Genomic DNA, 16,821 nt, shown 5'->3' with positions numbered 1-16,821 from the left:
CTGTGTCTCTCACCGGGCTCCGCCCCTGGCCCATGCGCATGCGCGCACTCGAGCGCGCGCTCCCGCACACCTGCTTGGGCCCAGGATCCAAGCCGCCCCATCCCCCCACCCCCACGCCGCAGGGTGCACAGCGCTGGGTGCCAGGGTCTGCAACACCACATTTAGCAGGAAGCTGAAACAACGTGGGGGAGTGGGAACATGTTTTCCTGAGATATGTTTCAAGAAACACCACCTGAGGTAACCAGAGACCCTAAAGGTTCCAGGTCAATTTCAATATTAAGTCATTTTAAGAGCTAAAGTAATCAACAGAAAATACAATTCATTTGTTTGACTACTTTAAAAATTTTTTTCTTCAACGTTCATTTATTTTTCGGACAGAGAGAGACAGAGCATGAACAGGGGAGGGGCAGAGAGAGAGGGAGACACGGAATCGGAAGCAGGCTCCAGGCTCTGAGCTATCAGCCCAGAGCCTGACGCCGGGCTCGAACTCACGGACCGCGAGATCATGACCTGGCTGAAGTGGGATGCTCAACCGACTGCGCCACCCAGGCGCCCCTGTTTGACTACTTTAAAATGCACTCTAGAGGTTACCACGCATCCCTGCATCCAGGAAGGAAAAGGGCACAATTTTGAAGGTAAGGGATGAGAGAGGCTGGTTTCAGGGTGAGGAGGTGGGCTTGGGCCCCACTTCAAGGTACTCCTCCCTAGGACTTCTTTCCCACGAGGGAGGTGAACACAGGTGTTGTTTTGTTCAGAACTGAGCGAAAGAGATGATCAGGAAGTGTGGCTGTGAATAAGGGATTCAAATGTGGGACAGGTTTGTGGGGACAGAGGAATTCAAAGTGTGTGCTCATAGGCAGGCTCCATTCAAACATGGGAAAGGGCATAATAAAAGCAATTCTCCAGTTTTCATGTTTGTGGGCCTTGTTCTGAGATTCCCAGGGAAGGTATACTTTAACAGCGATCAAGGTCAAAATAACCCTGCAAAACCTCAAAGCATGGGCTCTATTACTCCCATGAGGACATACTGTACATCTGATAGGTTTTTAAAAATGACAAAAAAGGTTCGTTCCAATCATAAAAATAAGAAAAAAAAAAAAACTCCCTGTTCCCATATGTCTAAATTCATATAGCCTTCCATATACTAAAATCTTAAGATTAAGTCTGTAACTTTCTGCAATGTCTTTCTTCATGAGTATTCCTTACCCTTTACACATATGTATGCATATTTATATACCCTTACACCAGGTGATCCTTCAGTGGAGCACAGGTGTTTTGAGAAAATTGTGTATCCCGAGCAGCTCTTCTAACTGGAGCTCAGATAAAACCCATTTTCTTTTCATTGTTTGCCCCAATTTGTTCATTTAGTGTCAACATTTCTTGGCATAGTGGGCAGGATATCACAGACACTTGCCTGAGAACACCTGGAGGTCTTTGGGAACTCAGTGCTTGGTACCAGCACAGGCTCTTTGTGCCCCTCTGACTTCTCACCATCTGAAAGTGTATCCATGAGTTCTGCTGACATCTGGAACTCCCCAGTTTCCCTTGGTGGGCTTGACTTTTATTCCAGGTGTTAAGTGTTACTGTTAATGTTCTCTAGGTGGGAATACCATAGAGGTGTTGGCCTGGATGGGTTGGTTGTTTGAATTTGACTTCATAGTGATTGCAATTTTCTGGCTAGAATTATGAGAGACTAAGGCATTCCTCTCCAATAAAAGAGGAGGACTTGTTCCTTCCCGCTGAATGTCACCTTTTGCTGGCTGAAAGCCTAGTGCAAATGTCTGAGGATATTCCTTGAGATGTGTATCAGTCCTAGAGGAGCTTCCTATTCCATAATGTAATTAGTGATTGGCTCATCCAGAGACGCACATGTCCAGATTGATCTTCCAGTGCTCTGAGCCCCCTCGATGGTTTGAGCCCTCTCTGGGAGAACCTGACACCCATGAGAGTCTATTGTGGCCATTTGTAAGAGACACTCACAGGCAGCACCCTCCCAACCCACTATACTTACCATTTTTGATTTTGCTCAAGCTTTATTCTAAAACTGAAACTAAATGAATGGGGAATTGTGTTTCAAAGCCAACCGGCTTCTGGAAAAGCAGCCACCCCCCACAGGAATTCCACAGGATATAGATACAATGTATATGGAACCTCTCTTTGGAAGTACTTACTTAACTGGGAAAACTAACCAAGAATAACTTGGGTCACAGATGACTCAGACGTGCTCCTGTTGACATGTCGAAATGAGTTTTCTTCTACACAGAGTTAAGAGAAACCCAGCTCTAACACTAAGCAACCAGAGACTAGGAAGCCATGTAGTCCTGTCAGTGAAACCCCTGACTTCTTGAGAGGAGCCGATGCTCACAGAAGCAGACTGGGCTTCACTTGCTGTGCTGGTGGCTGCAGCATTTGGCATCTTTGGACAAAACTGGTCGTATTCTAGTCGGAAACTGGAAAATAGCTAATTCATACGTCCCTAAATTGACATGCTATCTTGCCATTTGATTTGCTTTAATAACGGGGAGATCATTGGAAGTTGGATCTTTAATGTTCACTCCACAAATATCAGTGAAACAAAGGCTAGATTTTGTTTGCATCTGGATTGTGTGTATGTGCCCATATGTGTTACAAGTGTGACCGATAGTTTTTCTACCTCTGGATAGTATTCCAAAAAATAATTTATAGATGAGCTCTACTTAATTGGCTTAAAATCAAGCACTTGTGGAGGAAGACTGCTTTCTAAAACGCAGAAAAATAAAAACTAAACAAAGTGTTTTTCAAGTTCACCCGATCTGGGATGAAATCACCTACATTCAGGCTTTGTTGTGACTCCATCATAAAGATACCTGGTGGGGAGGATCCCAATTTATGGTCCAGAAAGATAAGGACGGGTGAAAATCTACGACACCGGACACCCTTGCCACTCGTCAGAATAATGAGAAAAAGAAGAAGGAAGGCAGGCTGACACTGGAAACACTCCATCCATCTCCTCAAGCACGAGCACCAGCTGTCCAACCCATTTCCTGCTCCTCTGCCTCCACCAGAGGGCTCAAAACCAAGTAGAGAAAACGACATGTGTTGCAGGAGGAAGAGACAGGAGTCGGTGACAGCGGAATGCAAGTCCAAACTTTGAACCTGCTTCTGGCCTTGCTGGTGGCATCCCTACCAGCACACCTCTGCCCCTGCCTTCCCCTCTTCTAGTTCCTGCACGACCGGCAAGGCTTCCACTGTCACAGTGGACTCCATCCTCTGCATTTCTGCCACTATCAGATCTTGCTTCTCCTCCCCTCACTGTTGAGGAGCAAAAGTACCCCAGGCTGTTGGGTCGCAGCCTTATGAGCTTCAGAGTGGAGCATCTACCAAAGCAACATGAAAAGGCTCCAGGCCTGCTTTGGGGTTAAATTGCCCACTTGGGATTTCCCCATGGGAGCCCCAGGTAAAATTGCCAGTGTGGAACAAAGTGATTAACTTTCAGGGGGTGCAGGTGCCACATATTCCATACGAAACATTGTTCTTTCAAGGAAGAGAGATACGTCTTCCTGAGTTATCAGTGTCAAACGTGATATAGATAATCCACTTTTATTCTACCTGAATTTATTAGTTAAATTCATGTTGTAATTATTGCTCTCTGTCAGCAAGGATTCCTGAAAGTGCTGACTGATTTTGCCTATTTTATTAAGTATTCGCTGGTTTCATAATGTTTTGTAAATTGAGTTAAAGTCACTACATGTCTAAGTCTTTTCCAAAGAAGCTAAAACGCTAAACCATTCATTGCTAAACAGAGGTTTATCATTTGTTGGCTTCTTATTATAGAGATGTAAAGGTAAATATGGGTGTATTGGAAACATGTTTCATTCATTATGAAAGAGTTGTACTATGAAAGAACAGGTTCTAAAAATTACAAAATATTCATGAATTTGCTAACCTAAAGAATTCTCCTGTGGTAATTCACAACTGGTTACTACTTAGTTTTCATCAGATAAATGGAATCGAAACTACTGAATATTGTAAGGAACAATCTTTTCTTTTTTTCTTTTTGTTTATTTAGTTTTGAGAGAGAGAGCGAGCAAGCAGGAGTGGGGAAGAGAGAGAGAGAGAGAGAGAGAGAGAGAGAGAGAGAGAGAGAGAGAGAATCCCAAGCAGGCTCTGTACTGTCAGTGCAGAGCCTGACCTGGGGCCTGAACTCACAAATCATGAGGTCATGACCTGAGCCAAAACCAAGCGTTGGATGCTTATTGAACTGAGGCACCAGGGCACCCTGAAGGAAATAATCTTGTATGTAAGAAATTAGGAGACATGCATAAAAGGAATGAGAAGTGAGAATACATTTTTCTGGAAAGAAAAGAATGTAATTTTGCCAGGAAATAAGACAGATTATTTGGAAAGGGAAAAACTTAGGACCAAATCTCAATGAAAGAGAAAGTTGTAGAAGCATGTGAAGGCAAATTTTCGAAAAAAATTACGTATGGACAGGACTGGCCGACCTGACTTCAAGCTATATTACACAGCTGTAGGTCATCAAGACAGTATGGTCCTGGCATAAAAACAGGCACAAAGATCAGTGGAACAGAACACAAAACCCAGAAATGGATCCACAACTCTATGGTCTTCTAATCTTCAACAAAGCAGGGAAGAATGGCCAATGGGAAAAGGACCGTCCCTTCAACAAATGGTGTTGGGAAAACTGGACAGCAACATGCAGAAGAAGGAAACTGGACTACTTCCTTACAGCGTACACAAAAAGAAATCCAGACTGGATGCAAGACCTAAACGTGAGACAGGAAACCATCAAAATCCTAGAGGAGAACACAGGCAGCAAAATCTTTGACTTTGGCCATAGCAACTTCTTACCACACACATCACCATAAGCAAGGGAAACAAAACCAAAGATGAACTATTGGGAATTCCTCGAGATAAAACATAAAACACCACCACCACCACCAACAACAACAACAACAGACAAAAACAAAACAAAAACTTCTTTTCAGTGAAGGAAACCATCAACAAAAGTAAAAGACAGCCTATGGAATGGGAGAAGATATTTGCAAATGACATATCCAATAAAGGTTATTATCCAGAATACATAGAGAAGTTACACAACTCGATGGCCCCAAAACAAAGAATCCAGTTAACAAATGGGTAGAAGAGGCATGCTGGGTAGCACAGTTCTGTGTCCAACTCTTGATTTCAGCTCAGGGCATGATCTCATGGCTTATGGGATTGAGCCCCTCATCTGGTTCTGTGCCAACATCATGGAGCTTGCTTAGGATTCTCTCTCTCCCTTGTTCTCTGTCTCTCCTGTATGTGTGTGCGCGTGCACGTGCACACACACACACACACACACACACACACACACCCACACACTCTCTGTATCTCTGTCTCACAATAAATTAATAAATCTTTTACAAATGAAATAGGAAGAAGATATGAATAGACACTTTTGCAAAGAAGACAGCCAGATGGCTCAAAGACACATGAAAAGATATTCAACATCACTCATCATCAGGGAAATACCAATCAAAACCATGATGAGATCCCACCTCACCCTTGTCAGAATGGTTAACATTAACAACCCAAGACACAATAGGTGTTGGTAAGGATTCAGGGAAAGGGGAAGCGTCTTGTATTGATGGTGGGAATGCAAACTGGTGCAACCACTCTGGAAAACTGTATGGAGGTGCCTGAAAAAGTTGAAAATAGAACGACCCTATGATCCAGCAATTACACTCTTAGTTAGTTACCCAAGCAAGCAGCAGAGGCCCAGCCTGCATCCTCCCCTGACCTGAAAACAGGGAATGGCTGCTCTACTTAGAAACTGAGCTATGGAACAGGAGGTGCACAAGGGTCTGGGGTGTGTCACGGGATGGGGCCTGGATGAGTGTGTTCCAGGACATGGGGCAGGGGTGCTGTGCAGGAGGTCAGAATGAGGGAGTGTGGGCTCTTCCCTGCCCCATGGGTCACTCCCAGGTACCCCAATGACCTCAGTGCTGACTTGTCCTCTGAATTCCTCAGGTATCCACTCAGTCCCAGGGGTTGCTCCCTTCCAAAAGAAGGCCCTAACGTCATAAACAGTCTGTAGATATTGGAAACTGCAGGCTACACCTGAAAAATGTGTACAAATTATGTCCCCAAAATTGTGCTAGGTGTACCATTCTAAAGAAATAGAGATTAATGGTACACATGTACCCTTCAGTACAAGTATGAGAGTCAAAATATTGGAATTGGCCCAATTATTCAACTTGTAGAGACACAGAGTGAATGATGATGTGTGGCCCCTGAGGATGCAGAAGGGGACAGAACTTGAGCCTGTGCATTATGGGGACATCAGGTACTAAAGAGCATACTCGTGAAACCCTTCCTGCCCAACCTGTCACACAACTGATACACACACACACACACACACACACACACAAATACACACAATTTGCTGCACTCAAAGTAAAAGGACTGGAAGGAGGGACCCCATGTCTAATGGCAAATATTTCTTGACAAGGGTATATATCATTTTATTCATATGTATTTGTATTTATTTTTCTAATTCTTAATTTTCAGAGAGAGAGAGAGAAAAAATCCTGAGGAGGGCTTCGTGCTGTCATTGTAGAGCCTGACTTGGGGCTTGATCCCATGAACCATGAGATCATGACCTGAGACAAAATCAAGTCAAGACACTCAACCAATTGTGCCACCTTGGCGCCTGTCCTTATTATTCAGATTTTTATTTCATTTAAGAAACAACATCCGTATAAAACCTATATCAGTAGTAAATGAGAAGATTTCATATTTGAATTTGATGTTTGTTTAATATGCACCTTAGACTAATTTATTTTAAAAAAATTTTTTATTAACGTTCTTATTTATTTTTGGGGCAGAGAGAGACAGAGCATGAACGGGGGAGGGTCTGAGAGAGGGAGACACAGAATCTGAAACAGGCTCCAGGCTCTGAGCGGTCAGCACAGAGCCCGATGCGGGGCTCGAACCCATGGACTGCGAGATCATGACCTGAGCCGAAGTCGGCCGCTCAACCGACTGAGCCACCCAGTCTGCTCCAGACATTTCTCTTGTGGCTTTTAGCTCTTGAGTCAAACTTCTAAATGGGATCCCTATCCCAGATAATGAAGATATTTCAAGTAGGAGGCTTCCATAATCTTTGTTCTTTGGGGAATATTCCTCTGTCCTAAAAATATTAGTTTGATTGAACATTTAACCAATTATTAATCACGCTCATGTTATGTAGCCAGACACAATAAGCCATGGTGTGTGATTGCACACACCTGAAAACCCCAGAGGAGCTAAAGCAGCAGAAACCGAGGTCAGTGGTTGCAGAGACCGGGGTGAGGGTTGAGCCATGGCTGATGGGTAGTATACATGTGTCTGTGATGGAAATATTCTAGGAGAACATAGTAGTCACGGATGTATAATTCTGTGAATGTACATAATGGAACTTCAATGTGTACTTTCAAAGGATCAGAGTAAATTATTTTGAAGTTTATTTATGTTTTACTTATAAAACAATACATAAGGACAGTAAATATCTCTATACAAACCACAAAAATTACAAAGAACGAAATGACAGGGTCAGGGAATTTACTGTTTGGGGCTGCAGCTGACATGAGCCGCTGTTGGGGAGCTGAGGCTGGTTGCTCAGCTGCAGCAGGTGGTTGCTCCAGCCCTTCCGTGACCCCGCCGGCTGGGGCTGGGGGCTGCTCATGCTCTGGGGCCACCAAAGGGGCAGGTGGCTCTTCCAGCTCCTGACTGTCAGCCAGAGCTGGGAGTACCTCCTGCCCCAGTGGGGACACTGCAGTGAGGGTCTCCGATTCTCGTATGCGCTGAGCTCCAGGAGAACTAGTGGCTTCAGGCAGCCTGGGCTGCGAGGCTGCAGTGGGCACCACAGAGATAGCAGGGGATCGCTCCTGAGGGACGTCTGAACGTGGCTCTGGAGCTGGTGCCATGGCTTCAAGAATAGAAAGTGTCATCACTGTGATTGCCATTCCATGGCAGGAAACCTCTCCCGCAGACATTGTCATCTGAGTCAAAGAACCCACCAGGAGGAAATCTCCCAGACGGCAGGCTAATGGAACAGTGATCTGAGACTAGTCCCTACGCCTGGCCCACCTGCAGTCTCAGGAAACACGTTCTCTGTGGCATACCCCGTCCCCTCCACATGCCCACATCTCCCACCCAGAGTCCTCCTCGCCCAGAGACTCTGGCTCATTGGGCTCACGGTGTTTCCGCCATGAGTAGAGAAGGCGGGCGCGGCGCTGCAGCTCAGAGCCCGGCATGTGGACCCCTACATATTCCTGCAGTGCCTTCAGACTGATGAAATCTGAGGGCTGGAAAAAGTACTCGGGGTAGTAGTCCAGCCAGGTGCCCAGGATGGAGGAGATGGCCCTGGGGATACAAAAGTAGCCAGAACAATCACCATGGGGTGTTCCCCCCACTGATGTCTCAGGACAGGCCTGTGGGACCTGGCCTCTATGCCTCCTGCTCCTGGATGTCCAGAGACTGTTCCTACACCTTGCCCACCTGTGATTTAGGAGTCCTGCTTGAGATAGTTTAGTCACTGAAGAGGGACTGGCCAAAGTCTTTTTGACTGGGACCCCTTATCCAATGATGTGGCAAAGTCTGTCCATCTTGGGGAAGCCAGCCAGACTCCTCCGTGTGACCCATGGTGTCACGCCTACCTCCCACTAGAATTCAAGTCCGTGTGTGAGTGGAGGGGTGGTGTCGGGGTGAGTCAATGCCTTCACTGCATACCCTAGCGCTCCATGAAAATCTGGACAAACATGGGACAAGAGGACTCTGTCTCTTACCTGGGCTTGCTGGGACCCTCCTGATGCCTTCAACGTGACGACCTGTGCCTCTATGCTGCCTCATTCATTCAGTGCACATGTGGGTGTCCTCCCACTGACACCGTTCTCCTATCGTGTGGGTGATATGTGCTCCTTGAGCCCTCACTGTGTCTCCTGTACCCTTGCTAAGCACACACTGTGGATGTTCCCCAAGGTGGTGAGCGTGATGCTCCCCAAAACCATTATTCTGGGTCCCCTGATGGGGGTGGAAGCAAGGCTGTGGTTGGGAAGGGATGGGGTTGGACTCTCTAAGGAGCTGATGCTGTCCTCTGGCGCCCTCTGCTGTCTCCCTGTGCCCACAGCCCATCCTCTACCAGACAGGACAGAATCCCTTTCCTTGCTTCCAAGAGAAAGCCCTCAGAACTTTGCCCTCTCACAGGACTCTCAGACGTGTGGGATGCTGGGTCCTGCAGCCCCTCCCACGCACAGTCTCAGCACTGCCCTCTTGGAGAAGGAAGGCCCTCCAGCCTGAGCTCAGCCTACTCACAGTTTCTCCTGCTCCCGGGGTCCGCCATCCTCCTCAGCCTCCGAATGGAAGCATCCGTATCTGGAGGAGGCCAGAAGGACAGCATATGAGCTGTCCTGTGGATGCTACATCTTGTCCTATCCAGAGTCCCTGACTGCTGACTAGAATGGAGCTCTGGAGGGGAGGGTACTGTCTGCTCTGCGCATTGGATCCCAGTCAGCTCCTACAGAAGTGCCTGCACCTAGTGGGGCTTCGTGCGTGTTTGAAGAATGATAGGGCCCCAGTCAGCTCCATCACACATATTGGTGTGGGTCTGGGCATCCTGCTCATCCTGGGTATCGTTGACTGGTTTGAGCCAGGACTCAGACACACAGATAGAGCCTCCAGTCTCCTTTTCCAATGGGAAAACAGCCCAAGTCAACACCTGGCGACAGTGAGGGATGAGGCAGAAAGTTGATCATGGGCAAGAGGACAAAGATGACCCAGCAGAGACACAGCCCTGCCAGCAGAGCTTTCACAGGCCAGGGTGACTTTCCCTGCAGTGCCCCCACTGAGGACCTGGAGTGTTTCTACCCCGATCAGAGGAACAAAGTGAGACTCAGGGAGTTGGTGACTTTCCCTAGACTCAAAACCTCAAGGACTGAATCACACTGGGCTGTGAAGAGCAGGGTGCTCACCTCATAAACAACACTTCCAGGACCTGCTGGGTGGTAGTAAAAGTTGGGTACGTGCCCAAGAAGGTGGAGACGTACGTGGGATCTCTCCCCAGGAAGGCGGGTACGAGGTGCTCCACTCGCTGCTTCAGCAGGCCTGCATCGATGTTCCACCCCACACAGTTCTCATTCTCATTCCTGGGTGTGACCTTTGTACCCTGAGGTAGAACACAGGAAGGACATAGAATCAGACAGAGCACTATGGCCAACAGGAGGGTTGGAGTCCAGAATGCAGACCAAATCCCCAGACCCCAGTGACTTGTGGCAAGCCTGAGACCTGGGTGCCCAGAGTAGGAAAAAGGATCCTGGCATTCACACGAGAATTTGAGGTGGGAAATGCCTGAACACATTAGGATCTCAGGTCAGATTGTTAGATGAGTATGCACAGCACCTCCCCGCATTAACAGCAGTGTCCCTGTGATTTCTAACAGCACAGTCCATTCTGGGGATCCGAAGACAGGGACTTTACCTGGCAAAGGTTGGATCAGGATAATAGAACATGTAGGATGTTCAGTGCAGCACTGTGACATGGCAAGAGAAGGGAATCATGTCACAGTCCCACATTTGTGAAGGGCTGAATGGGTGAGGAGGTGAGTGGTCTCATTTCCAGAATGTTGTCTAGGTGGTAAGGCCCTTGCTCCTGATCTGGAGGGGCCCCAGGGGCGTGTTCCTTGGCAACCAAAGTGCAGAACAGCAGACATAATGCCATGAGCCCCATATCCCTGTGGCTAAAAATCCCCCTGCTCATCGTGATCATGTGCCAGACTTGGAGAAGGTGTGGAAGGATGGTCAGGCCAACAGGGACACCTGGGAAGAGGAGTTTGGAAAATATGCAAACATCCTCTTTGTTCCCGTGGAGGGAAAAAAGTGGTGGCCAAATGATCATACTAATGAAGCACAGTGTCTTCCTGGCCTCGAGGAGATGGAGTTGGCAGCTTTAAAACCTTGGCTTGGTTGTAGGATACCATAGACGTCGGCCAGGGGGAACACAGCGGCAAGCATGAGAAGGTAAATCGTGAATGAGATATACAGTCCAAGATGCCCACACTTCCCCTCTCTCGAGGTATATTCAATTTCAAGCATAGTGTATTTCATCAAGTCCAGCTTGAAGCAGGGCGATGGAATCCAAGCAGAGATCCAAGCAGAGATGGCACTCAAGGTGCAAAGCAACTTTCCTATCCCAGGGGAATGTCCCATTCTAAATTTCAGGAGATAATTCCTTTTTTTGTTGTCATAGGACTTGGTGTTGTCAGCAGGAGAGCAAGTTAATCTTATGTACGGTCACGGTAAAGGCTGTTTCCCACAGCTTTTACTTTTATTAGGGTGCTGGATATCTCGGTGGGGGGCTCTAGTCTATCATAGGGATTAATAGGCCCTGCTGGTTGATCATTCGAATGTGTTAAGGTTGGAGCAGTATTTTAGGCCACTAGCCAAGATGGTTTTGCTTGTTACTTTCATATTTAATTTAATTTGTTAGTTTAATATTCTTTTTTTTTCTTTTTACCAGCTCTGCCGTTTGTGAGTTATAGGGTAGGTAAAACCTCCATTCAGAGTCATGTTCTTTTGCCCAGTTTTGCATATTATACTTTTGAAAGGTGACTCCCACTTTTGAAAGGTGTATATTTTATGAAGGCATCCATACATAGTTTCCAGTTTCTCAAATCCCCTAATGGTGGCGGCCTGGTTTGCATGGCAGCAAGGGAAAGCTTGGGTTAGGCCAGATGCAGTGACCACAGAAACCAGGGTGTATTTAGAACATTCACTCAGAGGAAGAGGGCTGATCGAATCAACCGGCCAATGTCTTCCTCGTTAGGAATTCCAGTGAATGGCTCCAGATGCTTTTGGCAGTTTCCTTGGACATTGTTTAGAACTCACAGGACAGGCTGTTACTGCGTTACCCACGTCAATGTACTTCAAGGTAATTCAGCATTCCTAGCAATATGCCATTCCATCTGGGCATTGCAGTGGCCACTCTTTCTACGCACCCATTCTAATGGAGTTCAGTAGTTAAAGCTTGTACTTTAGTACAAGTAGTTAAAGCGTGAGCTTTCTGACTGCCAGGAGGTGTCAGTGTCTTATACGCTGGTACAGTGAAAACAGTGAGGTCCGCCTTAGGCTCTGGCAGACAGACCCAAATGTCTTTCCACATATTTTGACTCCATAAGGGCTTATTCATAATCATCAAAGCACTTGGCTTTCCATTGTCTGAGCCCTCTGGTTAATACCTTTAGAAAAGCCTAGCTGTCAGTGCAAAGGGTTAACAGCCTGACTGCTGCTTTCAACCCACTGGCTGCTATGGTTTGTTCCTGTTCTCATCCAGATGGTGCCGATGTTGGGCTGAATACTGATCACAGACCATGTGAGTAGATGTCCTCAGTATACCAGGTATCAGTGGGAATCACTCCTACCCACTCTTTCTCGGCTGCAGGGGCCACCATTAGGAATAGGTGTGGGGCATCTGGAGGTTCTATACAGGGCCTGGTAGTGCCTGCACATCTAGAGACACTGGGCAGTGGACAGGGACTCCTCTGCTGAAAACAGGCATGCCACTTAATCAAAGTAGGGGTTTGAGCCATAGCAGAGATGGGTCGATGAAAAATAGTTTTCATCTTCTCCTGCACAGTCATGGAAGTTCTCATCCCAGTGTGTTCTACAGTGAGAGGCTCCACCTGGAGGAGAGCTGTGTACATTGGCTAAAAACCATTGTTCTCTTGAGGGTATGTCAGATTTTGACCAAAATGCTAGAGGTACTCTCTCCTCTTACTGTCCCTGCCACAGTGCCAACCCATGCCTCTGGAGTCAAAGACACGTCTAATCCAAAAAGGAGCCCTGTTGGACAAATGCCCAGAGCTTTAATCTGCCTTACTATTATTTTTTAATGTACCATTTTAAACATTCATTTCTTTAAAAATGTGTATTTATTTTTGAGAGAGTGGGGGTGGGGGGAAGAGCGTGAGGTGGGGAAGGGCAGAGAGAGAGGGAGACAGAATGGCAAACAGGCTCCAGGTTCTGAGCTGTCAGCACAGAGCCCAATGAGGGGCTTATACCACGAACCATGAGATCATGGCCTGAGCTGAAGTCAGAAGCTCAACTGACTGAGCCACCCAGGCGCCCCATGCCTTACTATTATTTTTACTTTCTCAAAGGTGGCTTGCTGTTCTGATCCCCTATCCCATATATGTCCTTTTTTCATCAGATGCGTTAAAGTATAGAGGCACTGTGCCAGGTAGAGAATAAAAGTCCTCAAAAACCCCCAATCCCCTACATAACCTTGTGCCTCTTTCACATTCTTAGAGTTTGGGTGGACTTGCATCTTATAAATCACAGCTTCTGGAACAATATGAGTCTTATCTGACTAGATGATAACTCAAACCTTATGTGAGTGCCTGTTGCCTGAATTTTCTATGGGTTTGTTGTATATCCTTTCTTTTGCAGATGTTCCAGCAAAGCCCGCAAGGTGTCCTGGAGTAGAGGCAAATCTTTACGTGTTAAAATTATATCATCAATATAATGATCCTATCTCACCTATGTGGGAAAGAGAACAGAAGAAATAGGTCCCCAGCTACCATCCATGACATATGGCGGGACTGCCTATTCAGGTAGCCTTGGGGGGGGGGGGGTTTGAAAGTTCATCATTGTCCCTTCCACATGAAGCCAAGTTAACCTTAGTTACCAGAAACCTTTACTCACCAAAGCCTTTTTTTTAAAAAATGAATTTCCTAAACGACTTTTGCAAGGACAATTTTTTTTTTTGACAAAGCATTAGAGTAAAACAGCTACTATCTGCAAATCACAAATAACAAAAGACTTAAAAATGGCCAGAATTAAAGTTTTTTTTGAGAGGTCATTATAATGCAGTTGAAAAGCTAGCTGCTATAGTGGTCTGTATGTTAGAGTCTTCCCCCGCCCCACTTGTATTTTCTTCAGTCTCTGTGGGCAGTGTTTTGATTATCTGCTGGGGTGTTTACATTTCAAAGACATGTTAAGATTTACAACTTCAAAGGACCTGGAAAGAAAGAAGTTTTCTCCTAAAGGTTTGGGGGATACTTGTTATTTAAAATTTTCCTTTGTATTAGAGATTCTGTTTCTTCATCAATTACCACAACATCCTCTTCTTTACTTTCGTCACTTCTTTATAGAGATTCCACCTTTATAGAGATTCCACCTTTATAGAGATTCCACTAAAAGGTGGATGACTAATTAGTCATTAGTCAAGGTCAATGACTAATGACCTTGTCATTAGTGCCTAGATCTTTAGTCCATGGCAGATTGCATTGCAAAATGGCATGCTAAAGTCTCCTACTATCATCCTGCTCTACGATTTTGTCTGCCAGCCCCGAAGCTGTCATGGTGGTGGGCACTCTCATGTCCTCTTCCAATCGTAGCTCATCTTTTAACTTCCTAACATGGCTTTAGCCTCCAGTTGGACATTGCGGCTGGCCAAAGTGTCCACAGTAGAGGCCAGCCCACTGGGGCTACCATGAGCTTCCTTTCTCTGACACACTGCACAAGGTGTAGTTCCTTTAACAAGCACATTAGACCCAGTGGTGTTCTGAGGCCATCCCATCTTTGTGTGGCCATCTACAAGTATCTGACATAGGGTCCTCCCTCCCCACAGACAGGTCAATGGCCCACTTGGGATTTCCCCTCCAGATGTCTCCTTCTCAAGGCCCATTCTTCGGTCTCCTGCCTAACTTACCAATTGTTGGTTCATAACCCTCTGAGAAGTTTCCAGGTATCACCTGACACTGGTCTTCATATACAGAAGGCAGAGAGAAAGCAAAGGAAGAGGCAGGCCACTTCAGGTTGGTAGGTGGCAGTTTTAATAAGCAAAAGGAACTTACATTTGAGATTTCTCTTAGGTGGTAGCAAGACAGATGGATCCCTGCACCCACTCACTAAACCCTACAAGTTTCTAAAGAAACGGAACTGGGCCCAGTCACATGTACCATGTAGGTGTTTTCAACACCAAATCACCATCTCACGGCTATGTCCTTGGAGTAGCGTCTGGGAATGGGAAAGGCCGTTAGAATACACACCACAAGGAGAGGAGAAAAGTGCGAAACCTCTGAGGGCCTGAAGTCTGGCTCACAGGTCAACTGAAAACCACATCTTTTTGATGACATTTCACAACAATTACCTGTGCATTTACTTTTATTAATATTTCATTCCATCATGTGGCTTTAAGCTACTGTCTATTTCTTTCATTTCACCTTAATTGACTATACTTAGCATTTCTCTTTTTTATTGAAATGTATTTGACATAAAAAGCTGTGCACATGTAAGGTGTACAATGTGTTGATTTGAGACATTTATATACAGTAATTTAATTGCCATTGTAATGATAGCACATCTATCTCATCATATAACTTTAATTTCTTTTTGGGATGGAAATACCTAAGATCTGGTCTTTGGCAAGCTTGGTTATTATAGGGCAATATTGTTGTTTCACTATCCTATGAATTAGATCTCCTGGACTTATTTGTCTATTGGTGTCAAATCTGTACATTTAAACAACATCTGCCCTATTCTCCCAACCTCAGCTTCTGATAACCTCCATTTACTCTGTTTTTATGAATGTGATTTTTTTTGGATTCCACACATATGTTATATTATACTCTATTTGTCTTTCTCTGTCTGCTTTACCTTACTTAGCATAATTTCCTCTAGGCCTTTCCATACTATTACAAACGGCAGGGTATCGTTCTTTCTCATGGCTAAATAATATTCCATTATACACTTATACCACATCTTCTTTCCCCATTCATTCATCGACAGGCACTTAGATGATTTCCATATCTTGGTTATTGTGAATAATGTTACAACAAACATGAGTGTACATATTTTCTTTGATATCCTGTTTTTATATCCTTTGGGTGGGTGTCAATATTAAATCATATTTTAATTCTATTTTTTATTTTTTTGAGAAGGGTCCATTCTTCTTCTATAGTGGCTGAACACATTTACATTCCTGCAGACATGTCCAAGAATTTCCTTTTCCCCACATCTTAGCCAATGTGTGTTACCTGTTGCCTTCTTGATGATAGCCATCTTAACATGTGTGAGGTGAGGTGATATGTACTGTAACTTTGATTTGCGTATCCCTGATGACTTGTGATGTTAAGCGTCCTTTCATGTATGTGTTAATCATTTGGATGCCTTTTTTGGATAATGTTTATTAGGTTCCTCGGCTCATTTTTTTTCATTGAGTTGTCATAGTTATTTTTGTTGTAGTAGTTACTGTTATTGTTGTTACTGAATCATGTAAGTTCTCTGTATGTTTTGTATATTAAAACCTTACATAATATATAGTTTGCAAATATTTTCTTCCATCCTGCAAGTTGCCTTTTCATATTGGTGATTGTTCTTTTGGCTGTGTAAAAGCTTTTCATTTTGATGTAGTCCCACTTGTTGATTTTACTGATAGCTACTTACCTTCATTTTTCTAGTAAAAGCTTCACACTTTTCTTCTTTCCCTTTAATATTTTTGATGCCACAATTTACCTCTTCTTATGCTGTATATTCAATTCCAAATTATAGTAGGTATAGGTATTTTGAAACCTCTATTTGCTTAACCTTTATACTATACTTAAGTGGTTTCTCCATCATCCTTACAGAATTAGAATTTTCTGAATCTGACTGTATATTTTTCACTTTACCAGTGTGTGGTACACTCCCATGGGCTTCCCTATTACTAAGTGGCATTTTTCGATTTAACTTGGGCTCCTTTCAGCATTGCTTGCAAGGTAGGTCTACTGGTGATAAATCCCCTCAGGTTTTTAGTCTATACATG

At 45.0% G+C, this 16,821-nt stretch overlaps 1 long non-coding RNA gene across 1 annotated transcript; it reads left to right on the top strand.

Annotated features, from left to right (window-relative positions):
- The first annotated feature begins 478 nt into the window (after window positions 1-478).
- LOC123383815 lies at window positions 479-6,786 on the top strand. The gene is made up of 2 exons (XR_006594067.1): window positions 479-635; window positions 6,553-6,786. It is a non-coding gene; the product is annotated as an uncharacterized LOC123383815 (long non-coding RNA).
- Window positions 6,787-16,821: the final 10,035 nt, after the last annotated feature.

The sequence above is a fragment of the Felis catus genome, chromosome A2 (genome assembly GCF_018350175.1).
Source record: "Felis catus isolate Fca126 chromosome A2, F.catus_Fca126_mat1.0, whole genome shotgun sequence".
Taxonomy (NCBI): Eukaryota; Metazoa; Chordata; class Mammalia; order Carnivora; family Felidae; genus Felis; species Felis catus.
This window is presented reverse-complemented; position numbering and strand designations above follow the sequence as displayed.